The sequence below is a fragment of the Oryctolagus cuniculus genome, chromosome X, assembly GCF_051225735.1.
Source record: "Oryctolagus cuniculus isolate XC-2025 breed Fujian yellow rabbit chromosome X, ASM5122573v1, whole genome shotgun sequence".
NCBI classification, from domain to species: Eukaryota; Metazoa; Chordata; class Mammalia; order Lagomorpha; family Leporidae; genus Oryctolagus; species Oryctolagus cuniculus.
Genome location: NC_142888.1, coordinates 82,554,415 through 82,571,058, shown reverse-complemented (window position 1 = coordinate 82,571,058; position 16,644 = coordinate 82,554,415). Strand labels below are relative to the sequence as shown.

General features: G+C 39.9%; 1 non-coding gene across 1 annotated transcript; it reads right to left on the bottom strand.

The window, feature by feature from the left end:
• Window positions 1-2,750: 2,750 nt before the first annotated feature.
• LOC127485031 (small nucleolar RNA SNORA73 family) lies at window positions 2,751-2,953 on the bottom strand. The gene has a single exon (XR_007912234.1). It is a non-coding gene; the product is annotated as a small nucleolar RNA SNORA73 family (small nucleolar RNA).
• Window positions 2,954-16,644: the final 13,691 nt, after the last annotated feature.

Here is a 16,644-nt window from a genome sequence, read left to right as displayed (position 1 = left end):
TGGAGCCTAGATTTGTAGTGACAGGCCTGGAGCCTAGGATTATGGATGGTGGTCTGGAATCTTGGGCCATGAGGTCCAGTTTAGGTGTGCAGGTACTAGCCTAGAGCCGAGGTCCACAAGGGCTGGCCTTGGCACTTAGGTTGTAGGAAGTTAGGTCTGCAAAGACAATCCTAATCCTGGGTCCATGGAGGTCAACCCAGCACAGAAGCTATTAGACCCTGGAAGTTCTAGAGTAGGCCTGTACCCTAGGTATGCTAGGACATGGAGCCACGGAGGCTGGTCAATAGAATGGGCATGCCTGCAGAGGCCAGGCAGGAAAGTCTGGTGACCTTTCACAGGTGCTAGCCTGGTACTTGAGGACAGAAGTGTTTACCTGGTTGTGGGGTAGGCTCAAAGCTTGGGGCTGTGTAGGCCAACCGGGCTCTGGGCTGCTCAGGAACTTGGAACTGTAGGGGCTACCCTGAAAATAGGTGGCCCTCCGGCCTGTATCTTTAGGAGCCAAGAGAGTAAGAAAATTGCAAATGTCGGTTATGTTCCCTCTAGTCTGAAAGGAGGAATTGGTACTGTTTCCTTCAGGCCATAGCATGCTATACCACGGATAGGGTGGGACAAAGACAAATAAAATGCCATGGAATTTCCTACTGTTTAAAATATGAGTTTTTTTTTCTTTTTTGGCATTCTCTTGATTGCTATTGACCTTTTGCTGCTTTTCTGAGCATCTATGAAGTCTCCAGTTTTTTTCAAATATTTAGAAGAATGCAAGCACACAGCTTTTTGAAACTATTCATGGCTTTTATTAAGCATTGCAATTAAATATATGCTCCAAAAAAAGATCAAATTAATTCTAGTTAATAGTAATAAGAAATATTTGTACTAAAACGTGAGTTCTAGCCTCTATATATTTTAACTTTCTTTGGGATGATTTCCTTTGATATTCTTTTTTATGTTTTCATATTCTTAAAATTATCATTATTTTTAATTTATATAAAGTGAATACATTTCATGTATTTCTTTTTTTTAAAAGATTTATTTATTTATTTCAAAGTCAGAGTTACACAGAGAAAGGAGAGGCAGAGAGAGGGAGAGAGAGAGAGGTCTTCCATTCTACGGTTCACTCCCCAATTGGCTGCAACGCCTAGAGCTGTGCTGATCTGAAGCCAGGAGCCAGGAGCTTCTTCCAGGTCTCCCACGTGGAGGACTTGGGCCCAAGAACTTGGACCATCTTCTACTGCTTTCCCAGGCCATAGCAGAGAGCTGGATTGGAAGTGGAGCAGCGGGGACTTGAACTGGTGCCTGTATGGGATGCCGCCACTGCAGGCCAGGGCATTAACCTGATGCGCCACAGCATCGGCCCCTCGTGTATTTCCTATACACAGATTTAGGAGCACAGTGATACTGCCCACCCAATTTCTCTCCCACCCATGCTCCCACCCTCTCTCCTCCTTCCTTTCTTATTCTTTCTTTTTAAGTTTTTTAACAAATTTTACTTAAGATACACAAATTTCATGTATGTCATATATTACAGATTTACGAACATTGTGATACTTCCCACACTACCCCTCCTCTACTCACGCTTTCACCCTTCCTCCTCCTTCCTCTCCTAACCCCTCTCTTAATTTTTACAATGATCTACTTTCAGTTTACTTTATACTTATAGATTAACCCTGCACTAAGTAAAGAATTCAACAAATAGTAAGAAGGAAAAAAGAATACTGTTCAGGGCTGTAAACAATCATTGAAGCTCAAAATATCTCTTACTCCAATACATTAGGCTTTAGGTACTCTATTAGTTACCTTGGATCAGGGAACACATTTGCTATTTGTCTTTTGGGGGCTGGCTTATTTCACTAAGCATAATGGTTTCCAGTTGCATCCATTTTGTTGCAGAAGATAGGATTTCATTCTTTTTTATAGTTGAGTGGTATTCTATAGTGTATATATGTATACATATATATGACATACTTTTAGTTTATTAGAAGCTTAACCCTCCACTAAGTAAAGAATTCAACAAACAGTAAGAAGAAAAAAAAAACACTATATAAGTCAGACCAGGAAGTCATATGCATCATTTCTGCTTGCATTTAATTGGCCAGAACTCAGTCACTTGGCCTTATCTAAACACAGAGGGTGCTTGGAAATAAAATTTAGCTTTGAGGAGTCTATGAGGTTTTTGTTAGAATAATTTTGTCATTTTAAGATGTCTTGTAAAGAATAAAATTATTAAATTTTGCATAAAACAAACTGGTTTTATTTTTTAAAGATCCATCCTAAGTTTAGATGAAAACATTTATAGGCTTTAAATGGAATATTGAAAATATTGTAGTATTTACCCCATATTTAATTTAAAATGAAAAAACATCCCTAAGTTACAAAAATTTATGGCAAAGTTTAACAAAGTTTGCTTTTTCCTTCTCAATGACAACTTTGATTATGTTCTAAAAAGTTCAGTATCAATTGTTTTGTTTTTTTCCCGAAGTCATCTTTATTTCAATTCACAATACATGAATTTATTTTTAGAACTGTTAGCAGCATTTTACATCAGAAATACATCGCTCTAAAAAACCCAAACCTCATGAATCCCGAAAACCTTTAAAATGTGCTGTTTTTAAAAGAAATTCTTTACCAACTCTTGCTAAATAAAGGAGCTGATGCCCAAAAGTCAAGTGTGGCTCCTCTTCTCTCCTGAAAGGCAACAAACATAGGATAAGACTCTCAAACACCTCATTTCAATGTGAAACTTAGCATGCTTAGACTGTTTCCTGCATGGTTTGCCTCCCCAGTCATTGTCCATAGGACTCTGGGAAGCTGTAGGAATATGCAGGTGCAGACTCAAGGCCCGCTTCCTCTCCAACGGCGTGGGAAGTGACTGTACGTCATTGGGCAGAGCCCTGTGCTCCCCTGTGCCACCTGGACAGAGCCTGGGGAGAGTGACCTCCCAGGGTGTCCAAGTTGGATCAATTGCTTTCTTTCTTTCTTTCTTTTTTTTTTTTTTTGACAGGCAGAGTGGACAGTGAGAGAGAGAGAGACAGAGAGAAAGGTCTTCCTTTTCTGTTGGTTCACCCCCCAATGTCTGCCGCGGCCAGCGCGGTGCGCCGGTCTGAAGGCAGAGCCAGGTGCTTCTCCTGGTCTCCTATGCGGGTGTAGGGCCCAAGGATTTGAGCCATCCTCCATTGCCTCCCCGGCCACAGCAGAGAGCTGGACTGGAAGAAGAGCGACCGGGACAGAATCCGGCGCCCTAACCGGGACTAGAACCTGGGATGTCGGTGCCACAGGCAGAGGATTAGCGAGCCGTGGCGCCAGCCGGATCAATTGGTTTCTAAAAGCTTTTTATTCTATTTTTTTTTGTGGTACTTGTGTTGGTATATATGTTTTTACCTATTTACTGGATAATACAGTCTTGATTTTTCCTTTTCTTTTTTTTAAGCTTTTATTTATTTGAGAGGTAGAGTTACAGACAGAGGGAGAAACAGAGAGAGGCCTTCTATCCGATGGTTCACTCCCCAAATGGCATCAATGGCCAGAGCTGGGCTGATCTGAAACCAGGAACCACAGCTTCTTCCAGGTCTCCCACGTGGGTGCAGGGGCCCAAGCACTTGGGCCATCTTCTGCTGCCTTCCTAGGTGCATTAGCAGGGAGCTGGATTGGAAATGAAGCAGCCGGAACAGAACAGGTCCCCATATGGGATGGTAGCACCACAGGTGGAGGCTTAACTTACCATGCCACAGCACTGGCCCCCCTAATTTGTCCTTTTCAAAAGCCAATTTAATTTAAAAGTATTGGTTAGTTTCTCTTTGAGGAGCTTGAAGACAGGGATTGTATTTCAACTCTTTTCTCACTCTCAAATCTAGAGAGTAAGAGGCAGAGACAGTTCTGGGAGATTTACTTCTGACAGAAACTAAAACAGCTTTCTTAAGACTTACTATACAAATGTGTTCTAGATAGTAATTCAAAGAAGACCTGTTTTAGCAGAAAGTGCCACAAAAATGAGTGTTTGGTTAGGGATTATTTTTTAGTGATTCTATCAAATACTGTTGTAAAATTCAGAACTGTGTCTCACAACAAAATAGGAAAGGAAGAGAAAGATGAAGTCAACTAAGACTTATAAGTAAATTTGAGCTGGTTTTAAAAATAGCGATAAATAATATGTGAGAATGAGATCAGAGGCAGTGCTTCAAGTATCATCATAAAACTAATTCTACTAACCTTCTCTTTTCCTTTTACCTTTGTTTTAGTACTCTGATTTACTTTGTTAGAAAGTCTACTAACTCACACTTTGTCATCATCAGTTTATATATATCTTTTTGTGCTAATAATATTTTAAATGTAGCATTTATCTGCATTTTAAGTATTTGCTTACAAGTGTTTAAGACTAAATATCACCATGTTCCCTGAATAGTCATTATGCTTGAAATCAGAAAGTCAGTAGGCACAGTCTCTCCAAAGTGAGTAGTTTGTCTCAAGTGATGAGAGCCTAAACTATAGTGTTGAGGGAAGTAGCAGAAATTAGATGTAAGGATCACTCCTTAAATATCAACAGTGTTAATATGTGAAGACATGATCATGACAATGAATTTGCTTACACGTTACATGGAGAGAGAAGGGGCTGGTCCTCTATGCCATATGGTCAATAGTATGAACAAAGACTGGAAGGCTTGAATATTCATTGACGAGGGCACAAGAAGGTGCAGGAAGAGTCAAAAAAAAATAGCTTACTCCAACATTTCAAGCTTGGCTGACTCGGGAGACAGAGAAAAAGAGAAAACCTTTGCAAAAAAAATAATGGGTTCAAAACGGTAATTTTGACTTTGAGGTTGCCAAGGGTCACTAACATAAAATTGGAGAAACAGGACTGGAGCTCTGGGGAGAGATACATGTTAGAGCCAGAGTTTGCAGTCATGCACGTGGGCAAATATGTAAAGAAGAAAAGCTGAAAGTTGGAGTGAGCATGATGAGAGGGTAGAAAGATGGGAGAAATGTTTCCTAAAGAATATAATATGTATTCTATGAGTGGGAAAATTTGGGAAAAGAATATGAGTCAAGAAACTCCATGTTGTAGACAAGAAACCTAACAAAAAAATTTTTAAAAAGCCACAAAAAATACAAATAGTACATTCTTTTTTTTTTTACAAAAATATTATTTCCCTCTAACTGTTCCATTGTGAATTCCTTAGTCTGAAGAATGCAAAAGGAAATCAGGATTCTGCTGGAAGAATCAATGGAAGATAAATTACAAGTATTTCAGAAAGAGAGGAGCTCAAAGTGGTAGAAGGACAATGAAATGTTTATGCCTCATGAAGGACATGCTGAAGGACAAGGCTTTTTATTGACTTTTGTTTTTCTTGTTTGCTGGCAGAATGTAGTAATTAGCATGTAATATGGCTTTCTCTCTCTCTCTCTCTCTCTCTCTCTCTATATATATATATCTATATATATAGATACAGATAGAGAGATAGATATAGATATATTCAGCATTGGTGAAAAGTAGCCAAATTGGCCAAGACCAAGTTCAATGCCTAGGTCTCCTTTCCCTCCTTAACTCACTTTTTAAAAATACTCTTGAAATTGGGGCCGGCTCCATGGCACAGTAGGTTAATCCTCCGCCTGCAGTGCCAGCATCCCATATGGGTGCCCATTCTAGTCCCAGCTGCTCCTCTTCCCATCCAGCTCTGTGCTATGGCCTGAAAAAGCAGTGAAAGATGGCCCAAGTCCTTGGGCCCCTGTACCCCTGTGGGAGATCCGGAAGAAGCTCCTGGCTCCTGGCTTCAGATCAACGCATCTCTGGCTGTTGTGGTCTTTTGGGGAGTGAACCAATGAAAGGAAGACTTTTCTCTTTGTCTCTCCCTCTCACTGTCTGTAACTCTACCTCTCAAATAAATAAATAAAAAATCTTTAAAAAATACTCTTAAAATACATATTAGCAGTGTGGCAAATATGTAAATGATTTACAGATACTCAGGACTCAAATAGCATTACTTTTGGATTATGTCCTTGTTCAGTGGGAGTGAAGAATGTGTCAATGTTTCCATTCTGTGCTTCTATCTTACTGTGTTTATTATTTGGCTAAAAAACCCTAGACTTTAGGCTGTAATGTTGTACAATATTAGGTGTTGACTCCAAAACAAATTCATTTTCATTGAGTTCCAAATGAAGTTTGTTTATGTTTGAATTAAGCTAAGACGCATGTTCTCTAGCTCAGGCACACACTTTTGATGCATTTTCCACCAACAAATAATTGTCATCAAAACACAAAAATATACATTCACATTAAATAGGAAATGCAATCTTGTTGATTCAGAAGATACCGGACATTAAATTGTATGCTAAAATATCTCTCATTCCCAGATTTGCTGAGGACTTGCACTTCCCCAGAATGAGAAATTATTCATATTACCAAATAATTGTTGAAGGAACCTTTTTAAGTTGCAGCAGTGTTGATATTGTTTTTCCCCCAATCACATTGTTGGTTCATTTCCCAACAATTGTTTGTCATTGACATATATGGTTGAATACACCACATAATTATTTAAAAATCTGCTCTCAACATGGAACCACAGCTAAACCAATTCTCCTGGTGGAGGCTGAAAAACCAGAACCCTTGCTCAGCAGTCAAGGAGTTCAGTCATCCCACTGCTCACACTGGAAGAAACTGGATGCCAAGGAGGTGTCCATGTGCCAGGGTTCTGGGAAACTCTGGAGAAAACACATGGCCCCCCAACAGATGCAGTGTCTGCTGGATCCCTGAGCCTGGGTCCCGGCTTCTGGGAGTGAAGAGGGCAATGCTTTGCATGGAGGAGGGGACATAGGGACAGTCTGAGTAGGACTCTAAAGCCCAGCTGCTTCACTGCTCACTCTGGCTGGGGGCTTAGTTGCACCTCTTTTCCAGGAGCCTCTGAGCACCTCTCTCTCCATGAGAAGGTCACTCTTTTTTTTTTTTTTTAAAGACCTATTTATTTATTTGAGAGGTAGAGTTACAGACAGAGAGAGGGAGAGACAGAGAGAGAGGTCTTCCATCCGCTGGTTCACTGCCCAATTGGCTCAAAGGTTGGAGCTGCGCCGATCCGAAGCCAGAAGCCAGGAGATTCCTTTAGGTCTCCCACGCGGGTGCAGGGGCCCAAGGACTTGGGCCATCTTCTACTTCTTTCCCAGGCCATAGCAGAGAGCTGGATTGGAAGTGGAGCAGCTGGGATAGGAACCAGTGCCCATATGGGATGCCGGCGCTGCAGGTGGAGCCTCACTCTTGTTGCTGCGGGGTTGGCTCTCAGCGGGAATATGTCTTAAGGAGGGATGGGTGGAGGTAACTGGATGACTTTATTTCCTCCACCCTCTCTCCTGCTGGTCTGTGAAAGGCCCCCACATTAGGAATGTGCTGGAAATAAAACAGCTGCAAACAAAAAGGAAAACAAAGAAGGGAAAATTCAAGAACCAATGTGTGTTTTGGGTTATTGTAGCCAACCGATTAATTTCTATCATGCTAACAATGCCCAATAGCAACCATGTCCACAACAACCTAGCTTTTGTAAGCACTTACTTTGTACCATCCAATCATCACAATAGCTCCCTGGGGTACCTACTATTATATTCCCATTCTGCATAAGAAGCAGTTAGGTGATTTATCTCAAAGTCACACAGGAAGTAAGTGGCAGAGCAGAGACAGGAACCCAAGTTGGTTTAACTCCAATGTCCATGCTGCTCTATATCCTTTCAAGGTGAGGCTGTGTTGTAGACAGCAGGAGTAGTTTTGAAAAGGACATTTTGGAAACTGTGATAAAAAATTTCCTCTGAGTGTGGGAGTATGTTCACATTAAAATAGCAACCTGATTTAAAAGCTTTTTAAAATATATTTTTATTTTAGTTTTTAATAGATCCAATGTGCTTTTTAGATACAATTCCAAGAACAGAATGATATGCCATTCCTTACTCCCTCCCCTTTCCCCTTCTTTCCTTCTCCCTTTCTTTCTGTCTTTTTTTTTTTTTAGTTATTGGGATAAGATATCTTAAAATTACATTATGGTAAAAAGGCTCAATACTTCACAGAATAAGACGTTCAACAAGGAAACAAGAAAAAGACCCTAGCTTAGTGGGAATACAGACAATGGCTATAAATAATAATTGAATGGAAAAATGACCATTTCACCCATATAGTACATTTTAAAGTGATTTGAAAGCTTTTATTTGACATCTGTCTACTCACCACCAATTTGCCACTTAAATGGCAAGTGTGTAGAGGTGGATGCCAGGTGAATCAATTCTTCTCTATTAAAAATTTCAACCCTCTTCCTTGTGAAACATTCCCCATTCCCTTTCCCTTTGCACTCCTTGCCATCTAACATTGACCTATTCCTTTTGTTCAGTGTTTCTACAATCAGAATATATGTCCTCCCAAGGGCAATAATTGCTCACTGTGGAATCCTCAGAGCCCAAAATTGTGCTTCACATGTAGTAGTCTCCTAGTAAAGTTGCTAGGTGAACAAATTGGAAGAATCCTCTTCAGATTCTAGAAGGATAGCTCTTTGAAGAACATCGTGTACTGGTTACTTATGTTTTGATGCTTCCATGTTTCTGGGATTTTCTGTGCTGAATAATGGAGATGACGTTGTTCCCATAGGGCTTCCTGAAAATGTAATGTTGGAAATGTGGCTTCAAAAGGATGAAGGCCAGAGAATAGCAAAGTATAAAAGACTTCTCAAATGGAAAATTATTTTCCAGAATGGAGGTAATTAGCTTGATTAGAGGAACAGGAGTGTAGTTAATCAAAGGTTCTGAAAGCCAGATAATGACATTTGGAGTTTATATCCATGTAGTGGTAACTATAGAAACACAATCAGCACATCTCAAGGTTCCTGCTATTTATTAGGTGTGTGACCCTTTCCAAGTTACTGTGTCCTTCATTTCATCTGTAAAATGGGGACAAAAATATTGCAGCCTCTATCTTATAAAGTTGTTCTAAGAACTGAAATAATACAGGAAAAGTATTTGACACAGTTCTTGGTATATAATAAACACTTAATGCATGTATATTATTATTATCATGATCATAGTGTCATGGATAATCTCGTTTGCTATCAGATAATGAGTACATCACATTTTCTAAATTGTCATTGTAGGAGGTCACCAAATCAAGGGCTTTGATGGAAAATAATGGTCCATTAATGGGCAACAACTGTGAATTAGGTTACAGGGATACTCATCTAACTGCTGAGTATTTATAAGATTCAGTAGATTATGGATAACTTCCTGGATTCTGAATAGCCTGGAGATATGGGTAGAGGGAGGGAGATATGGGCTATCTGAAGGTTTTGAAGTTTTGACACCAAGGGTGAGCTCTCCACATACACTATTCCTACTCTCATTCCATATAGACAACTGTCTGAGTGAAATTTCTCAAACTTAACAATTTTAGAAGCTGACCCATCAAGTATGCAGATAGGGGAAAAAGTAGTGGATCCAGTAGATGAAGTGAAGGCTGCCACCATCCTTTTGAGTCTTGGCCACAAGACATGAAGTTTCTTATTGACCATATGCTTTGGTCCTTTTAGGCTGCTATAACAGAACACCTTAGGTTTGATAATTTAAAAAAAATCACAGAAATTTATTTCTCACAGTTCTGGAAGCTGAAAAGTCCAAAATCAATATTTTGGCAGTGTCTGCTAAAGGCCCACCCTCACACAGATGGCATCTTCTTCTTGTATCCTCACATATTGAAAGAAGTTAAGGGTTGCTCCCAGGCCTCATTTATAAGGACACTAATTCCATTCATGAGAGTTCTACATTCATGACCTAATCATCTCCCAAATATCCTACCTCCCAATACCATGACCTTAAGGCTTAGGAGGTCAGTATATGAAACTGAAGGGGAGGGTGCCATACAAAGTCTATAGTACATGACAGACCATTGCCATAGGTACTCATACAGATTGTCTGCTATTACTCACTTTAGTCCTAGTTACACCTTGAACATTAAGCAGGATTTGAATATGTGACCTTGTTTGATGGAAGAAGAGAATACAAGCTAAAGGAAACACAGCAGGTAAAATAATGGAGTTGAGAAAATTCAGCATGCCTGAAATGTAGAGGTGGTGATGTGGTACAAAGCTGGAAGGGTAGAATTTGGGCCAGGTTGTAAATGGTCTCAAATTGCAAGCTAAAGAGTTTGAGGATTAGTTAAAAACAATAGGAGACTATTGAAGGCTTGGGAGCAGAAGAGTAGCATACTTAGGGATGTGCTCTAGGAAGAATAATTTATTGTTGATTAGGAGGATGGGTTCCAGAGGTGTTAACCTGGAGAATAGGGAAACTAGTTAGAAAACAATTGCTATAGTCTATGTTAGGGGAATTTGGGACAAAACTGAGATTGTGGCAGTGGGAATGGAGATAAAGGGACAAAGTTTAGATGATAGATCTGGCAGAGAATGACATCTAAATTGCTATAAAAGCAAGCTCCAAGAGAATAGCAGCTACTTTTGTCTGCACTATTCATTGTTGTATTCCAAGAATCTAGAATAGTGCTTGGCATACAGTTGATGGCACTCAACAAATAGTTTTTGAGTGATGCCTTGGCTTTGGGCAGCTTCTGTGCACTGATGTGTGGTGCGTATTTACGTACCTGGTTCCTGACCTTGAGCGCATATATCTCACTGGCTTCTAACACTGCCTCCCACCTTACGATGCCAACTCTTTGCTCCTCTATCCTTGTTCATGACTCACAAGTACTTATAGTCTTACCTCTGATAGCATTTTGTGTTCAAATTTTCTCCATTCTTTCCATCCAAATGTTTTGTCTATATATCTGGATAACAACAATTTGCTTCGGAACCAGGGAAGACATTGAACGAAGATTGCCAAAGAAAGGTAGCTGTGGTATCTCCACAGATCCACTTGAGAAGAGAACAGGAGTGTATTTGGAGAGTCTATGCTGTAGGAAAGAAATGAGCAAGCTTTTCCCCTTTGTGACTTTGATAATAGCTAACAATTTAGTATTGAACAATTATTTAATAAAAATTCCCTCTAATAGATGAGTTCAGTTTTTAAAATAAAATTTTAAAAGCCCATATTTACTTATTTGGACACACAGTCTGTTTGAAATGAGTTCAAGTATTTACATAGGTTTTTGAAAATGCCACAACATTCTGGTTTCATGACAGTAGAATAGAAAAACACTTTTAGATCTTTGTCGTGAAAAAAGATCTAATTTTCCAGATGCAACCAGACAGATATCTGAGTAAGTTCAATTATGCTGCATTTTTGAGACCACTGAAATGCAGAGCAACCAAAATGAATTAACAGAAACCAAGGGAGCCAAATAAAATACTTAACAGTTGGGTGTCAAGAAACGCTTTACAATCCTGTTTATAATTCAAGCTTTTAGAGTCAGAAGGAACTACAGGCAAAATTGCATGTAGCTTTGAGACTTCAGAAATAGTCAGTGTTATTTTAAAGATTATATTCATGTAACATTCTTATTTAAGACTTCTCATCTTGAGTAGGCTCTAATTTTCCCTAGTGCCTTTTTAGTAGTAAGTTAGGTATTTCAGAAAGCAAAGACATGTGGTTGGCCTACTAGGGACAATTTATTGCACCACTAAAGAGAAATCTGGCTTATCTAATTCACACAAAACCCTCTTTCAAGAAGGGAACTTTTGCCAGTTTGGTTGAGTACTTTTTTGAACTTTTCAAGTGTTACTTTTACCTCTATTCCCCAAACTCAAATACTGTCCGTAATATTTTAGTATCCGAGGGTCTGATAGAATTATGAGAAAAGCTGTTAGACTTGGGCCCACTCAATACTAAGAGATTTGCAATTAGCCAGTTGAGATTGCAAATGTCTAATATGAAGACAAGAAAAGCAAATAACTCTAGCCACTTAAAGTCCACTTGAAAACACTAATGTATCTATGTGGGTTGATTGCCTACACTAATCAAATATATCAGAAAATCGACAGTTCCTTTTTCCTGACTTCTCAATTGGAGGGGTCACTTGACAAAGTGAAATCTAGTTAGTAGGTTATGAATAGGAAAGGTCTCAAGGGAGTATAGAACTAACCTTATTTGTGATGGATTTCAGAAATAAACAGGTGATGGAGAACCTGAGGCTGTGTCATTACTTGTGATGGCAAATATTTTCTTCTCAAATATATCAGAGAAGCACAATAACCAATACTTCAAGTCTCTTGTTCTTTTTTTTTATTTGACAGGCAGAGTTAGACAGTGAGAGAGAGAGACAGAGAGAAAGGTCTTCCTTCCCTTGGTTTACCCCACAAATGGCCACTATGGCCGGCACGCTGCGTCGATCCAAAGCCAGGAGCCAGGTGCTTCCTCCTGGTCTTCCATGTGGGTGCAGGGCCCAAGGATTTGAGCCATCCTCCACTGCCTTCCCAGGCCACAGCAGAGAGCTGGACAGGAAGAGGAGCAACTGGGACTAGAACCCGGCACCAATATGGGATGCTAGCGCCGCAGGCAGAGGATTAACCAAGTGAGCCACGGTGCTGGCCCCAAGTTTCTTGTTCTTATGCCACTTTTCAGATGAGTCACAGTGGGTGGTCTGGCTGAAATATAATCAGATTAGTTTCAGGTAACACCAGGGAGAAAGCAAATTTTGAATGTATTGTTATCACTAATATCTTGGAAAGCAATAATACTAGATTATGACTATCAAATTATTGCCAGTTGAACTAGGGTGATCAATTATTCATGTTTATCCCAAGACCGAGGAGTTTTCCAGGATGCAGGACTTTCAGAACAGTTCCAGAAAATACAGGATAGACATTTACTTTGAAAGTTTATTTTTGAGTGTTCATTAAGTGACACAATATTGCATCGTAGTTATAAGCACACACTGTGCATGAAACAGACTGGAGAACGCATCTGATTTTACCACTTACCACTCATATGACTTAGGGTTACTTAATCTCATTACTCATTTACTTTTTTCTCATGTTCTCATGTATAACTGTGTGTAGTAGAACCTACCTCCAAGGGTTGTTGTGAGATTAAATCAGCTAATAATACTGTGTCCATATCAATGCATAGCACATAATAAGGGCTCAATCGTTGTTGGAAGTTACTTGCATTAGCTACTAGTAGACTTGGAGGAGAGATGCTGCAGTTGTAGAAGAAAACCAAGGGCAAAGGAAGACCTTTCTCTCTGTCTCTCTCTCTCACTGTCCGTCCACTCTGCCTGTCAAAAAATAATAAAAAAAAAATAAAAGAAGGGAAAGTTAGGGTGCAGTCAATATCATGTGTATAGGAAGCTCAAGTAAAAGCTAGAATTGAGAATTTCCCTCAAGATTGTCTTCCAGTCCTATTCTAAGCACATAGAAATGCAACAAAAATATTAAAAATCCATAGCTAAGTTTGAAAACGGGATAGTGATTTCTCTAAATATCGAAGAGAAAGTGAGATCATGGAGCCTTAAGGGAGGCTATGAAGGCACAAGCAATGATTATAGACCTAAAGGGCTGGTATTTAACTCACATGGGGATTTAATATGCGCAGCATGTGACAGGGAGCTAAAATTGGGCTCCCTGCTTACAGACTGATGTTGAAAACATTGTGCCATCCATGAATGGAATCTGAGTCTTCAAGGATATGAGATCCTAGTTTGCACTACAACTATGATGAAGAAAACTGAACTAGACAGAAACCTGAAATCTGGTTTGAATCTATAAATTTTATGTTTCACACGTCACACTGAGAGAGTATCACAGTAACGCATGAAAGATTTTTGAAAATTTTAAGTGCTACTAAAAATGATTCTATTAAGTTATAGAACAGGTGGTACAATGGTTTGAATATGATTTTTTGCTCCAAAACTCATGTTGAAATTTGCCATTGTGATGCTGTTGGGAGATGAGGCCTTTAAGAGATGAATAAGCAATTAAGAAGGAATGATGCTTTTGTCATGAGACAGGAGCAGTCATTGCAAGAAGATGTTGTTTTGTCTCTTTCACACACTTACCTTTCTGCAATTCCTCCAAGAGTTGAAGCAGCATAAGGCCCTCACCATGATCCAATGCTCGTGCCATATTCTTGGATTTTCCAGCCTTCAGAACCATGAGCTAAGTAATTTCTTTCCTGTATAAATTACCCAGACTCAGTTATTTTTTGTAACAATAGAAAACAGATTAAGTTTTATTAGAGTATCTAATTCTTTGTTGGGAAATCAAAGGGAAATTCACCTCCTATTTACTTTTTTTTTAAATTTGACAGGCAGAGTTAGACAGTGTGAGAGAGACAGAGAGAAAGGTCTTCTTCCTGTTGGTTCACCCCCAAAATGGCCGCTACGGCCAGTGCTATGCCAATGCGAATCCAGGAGCCAGGTGCTTCTCCTGGTCTCCCATGGGGTGCAGGGCCCAAGCACTTGGGCCATCCTCCACTGCCCTCCAGGGCCACAGCAGAGAGCTGGCCTGGAAGAGGGGCAACCGGGACAGAATCCGGTGCCCCGACCGGGACTAGAACCTGGTGCCCATATGGGATGCCAGCGCCACAGGCGAAGGATTAACCAAGCGAGCCACGGTGCTGGCCCCTCCTATTTACTTTTAAAATGGTTATTTATTTGAAAGGCAGAATGACGAGCGTGGGGGTATGAGGGGAGAGAGAGAGAGAGAGAGAATGAAATCTTCCATCCACTAATTCATTCCTCAGATGGCCGCAGCATCCAGGGATGGGTCAGACCAGAGCCAGGAGCCACAAACTTCATCTAAATCTCCCACATGGTAACAGGGACCCAAATACTGGGGCCATGATCTGCTGCCTTCTCAGTTGTGTTAGCATGAAGTTGGATGGAAAAGGAAGCAGCCAGGACTTGAACCAGAACTCCAAAATGGGATACCAGTGTTGCAAACAGTGACTTAATGTGCTGTGCCACAACACTGGCCCCCAAAGAGAAATTTATACTTCAGTAAATTGAGATAGTAGGGTATTCCAAATGGGGTTGAAAATAACAATGATTATAGTGTTAAAATTAGTGAAGGAATACACACCATTAATTAAAGACAAATTTTGTGAAATAATTTTATGAGTATCAAGGTGGAAATATTGAAAATAAAAAAACAAGTCGTTAAGGAATTCTACTTGCAGTCATTACAGAAGAACTAGTATCAGACTTGATTTCCTACTATACACAGCTAGAAAGCTAAATGTAAGTTAACTGCTTTCAGGTTTCAGACAATAGGCAGCGTAAGATGGAAATCTTGAAAAACAAACATGCAGGGTGACGCCATGATCATGCTGGTGACCTACCTGGAGAATGTTTCTTGACCACTGCACAAAGATGTTCATCTCAAATGGAGTATGACAATATTCCTGAGCTTATGAGGCAGGGGTTGAATTTTGGGGTTATTGAGGCAGCTGGAAATTTTGGGACAGATGGCTGAAAAGGAAAGAGCTGCACGGAAGGAGTTCTCATAAATTTGTGGCGGGGAGGGAAAGGTTCTGTGTGGATCTCTGGGCACAGCCTTGTTTTCACAGGTGTACAGTGAAATTCCATAAAGCTGAGCTACAACAGGGTTGACAATGAGATGAAAATCTTAGAGGTAGCAGAGATCTGGGTGATATTGAAATATTGATCCAGGGGACAGAGCTCTGGCATCATGGGTAAAACTGCCACCTGCAGTGCTGGTATCCCATATAGGCGCTGGTTTGAGTCCCGGCTGCTCCACTTCCGATCCAGCTCTCTGCTATGGCCTGGGAAAGCAGTAGAAGATGGCCCAAGTCCTTGGGCTCCTGCACCCACATGGGAGACCTGAAGGAATCTCCTGGCTTCTGGCTTCAGACAGGTGTTGCTCCGGACATTGTGGTCATCTGGGGAGTGAACCAGTGGATGGGAGACCTCTTTCTCTCTGCCTCTCCTCTCTCTGTGCAACTCTGACTTTCAAATAAATAAATAAATCTTTAAAAAGTGTATTATCTGTTTTAAAAAATAGAACTATTGATCTATCCCAAATGGAGAAATCTCATGGATTGCCTGGGTATTTAATGGAGGGACAAGAAAAGCCACGACTTAGGAGTAAAGAGCATATTTTAGAATAATGGCTACTCTAGGCTCACTCTAATAAAGCCTAAATCCAAGCCCTGACCGGGTCAAGAATAGCTGATGGTGAATTAACTGCTTGCCAGAGCAAAAATCAAGAAGAGCTAACTAAACTCAAAGTAAGTAATATTAAGGTACTAATACAGATTGGAACAGAAATCAAAAATTAGAAGTCATATAAATACTAAAATTTAATAAAACAAGATTTATTTTTTGAAATGAGTAATATAATTGATAAATCCATATGAAGATTCTTTAAAAAGTTCATGGAAAGTGTACACTATCTTGTAATTTTATTTTTCCATGAAAGTTATGAAGTACACTTGCAGCAATATCAGTTGGGAAAAGAAGCATGAAAACAGAAGTCAGAGTTGTTAGTAACGAATAAGAGATTTCACTAGAGAATACAGACATAAATACAGTAATAAGGAAATAAATTTGACAGCATAGATGGAATGGGCAAATTCCTTGGAACACGAAATTTACTAAAAATAGTTCAAGATGAAGAACAGTATCTGCATAGTACTATATCTATTAAATATCTATTAACACACTGAAGTTACAACTTGAAAAGGCAACTTCTTATAATAGTAATCCCAGGGACAGATGGCTTAGTT